This window comes from Belonocnema kinseyi, chromosome 1 (assembly GCF_010883055.1).
Source record: "Belonocnema kinseyi isolate 2016_QV_RU_SX_M_011 chromosome 1, B_treatae_v1, whole genome shotgun sequence".
NCBI classification, from domain to species: domain Eukaryota; kingdom Metazoa; phylum Arthropoda; class Insecta; order Hymenoptera; family Cynipidae; genus Belonocnema; species Belonocnema kinseyi.
Window position 1 is genome coordinate 168,048,804 of NC_046657.1, and position 2,195 is coordinate 168,050,998.

Below are 2,195 nucleotides of genomic sequence, written 5' to 3' on the forward strand. Positions count from 1 at the left end.
AATATGCTGCCTGATGGTCAGCAGCTTTGACTTGTTAAGTGTGTGATAACGGGTCCGGAGTTCGCGCGCAAACTTTCGAACCTTGGCGGTAAAATTCCTGCCGGATTTGATGTAGTCAATCACACATTGAATGCGGGACGCGTACTGTCTTGCCCAGCCTATCTTTATAGCAAGTTGATGCATTCGTCTTTTGGTCTTATGATCAGCCGTTGGTTTTGTTTTACGGTTCGCATCGGATAAAGCTCTCGCAGCATTATACACACAATAATTGATAGCCCAGAGGTCGGATTCACCGAAAAAATGTCCACGAAGCTCGTCATCCATTTCAGCCAGATATTTAGGCTTGAGAGACACCTTGGTGTTGATGTTTCTCGGGGTCGTAAAGCATCGCTCTTCATCTATTGGATGCCTGTCCGCGGTTGGTCTTAGTGTCGCCTTTCTCTCTTTGTTGCCGGCTTGTTCTAGCTGTGGTAGAGTAGGCGTTCCGCTTACATAGCCCCTTTTACGGAGTAGTTCAGCATGGTTTCGCAGACGTTGCTACGAAAAGTGCGATAGCTAAGGGTGTTTCTCGCACCACAGAGCATGCAGCCGTGCCATGTAACCCCGTTCACGGGCCACACTCGCACCGTAGCAGTCTAGGAAGTCGTGATTCAGTTGCTCCCTCTACCCAAAGGTCACCAGATCCCGCCGATCCATTGCATTGAATCCATTTTTATTGGCTATTTTTGGTGTTGTTATTGTTGTTCCCACGAGAAGCTAGGGAAAGGGGTTCATCCATCCTTGTAGAGCCCCGCATGCAAGGATAAGGCTGCGTACTCTGAGAGGTCGCCCGGTATCCCAGAGTCACCGTTCTACTAGGCAGTCTGATAAGTACCTGTAAATTCTAAGAGATGGCATTAGTATTCACTAATGTGAACCATTTTCGTCGAGGTTGATCCTTCAAATGACGCCTGTCAAAACTTCAGCCATTTATGTTGACGCATTTACAAGTTACAGCACTGAGAAGCGACTAACCTTCGAGTTTTTTTTAATATGGAAAAATCGGAGTTTCGAGTTTTGATCAAACACTACTATCTTCGCAAGAAAACGATATCCGAGACCAATACCAAGCTGGATAAGTATTACCCGGACTCTGCACCGTCGATTGGAACGATTCATAAGTGGTTTACCGAGTTTCGTTGTGGCCGTACGAGCACAGTTGATGCTGAACGATCTGGGCGCCCAAAAGAGGTCACTACACCAGAAAATGTCGAAAAAATCCATGATATGATTTTGAATGTTCCCAAAGTGAAATTGAGAGAGGTAGCTAATGCTGTAGGCATATCATTAGAACGTGTGGGCAATATCGTGCATTCAGTTTTGGGCATGAAGAAGCTCTGCGCGCGATGGGTGCCGCGTTTGCTCACAGAGGACCAAAAACGAATTCATGTGACAACTTCCCAGCAGAATTTGGCATTATTTTCACGTAAGCCGACCGAGTTTTTGTGCCGATTTATAACCATGGATGAAACCTGGATCCACTACTAGACTGCTGAGTCAACGCAACAGGCAAAACCGTGGGTTCCACCGGGCCAAAGTGCTCCGAAGCGTCCAAAAACGCAACAATGGGTCGAAAAGGCTATGGCCTCCGTATTTTGGGATGCACATGACATAATATTCGTGGACTATCTTGAAAAAGGTAAAACCATAACCGGAGCATACTATTCATCATTATTGGACCGATTGAAAATCGAAATCACCGAAAAACGACCGCATTTGAAGAAGAAAAAACGGCTTTATCATCACGACAATGCGCCTGTTCATTCATGCTTAGTTGCACAAGCAAAATTGCATGAAATCGGCTTCGAATTAGTTCCTCAGCCTACATATTCGCCAGACCTAGCCCCTAGCGACTATTACTTGTTCCCTAACCTGAAGAGATGGCTCACCGGTAAGCGTTTTTACTCAAATGAGGAGCTCATAGATGAAACTGAAGCGTATTTTGGAGACCTTCCGATCGAGTACTTTTCGGACGGTATCAAAAAGTTAGAAAATCGTTGGAATCGCTGTATCGACCTAAAAGGAGAGTATGTTGAAAAATGAAACCAACATTGGCCTATTTATTTTTGTAACCATATTCAGCAGAATCCCTTGGTACAGGGACCCTCTATCCGCAACCCGAGGACGCGTTCGGTGGCTTTGTCATAGGCCCTTCA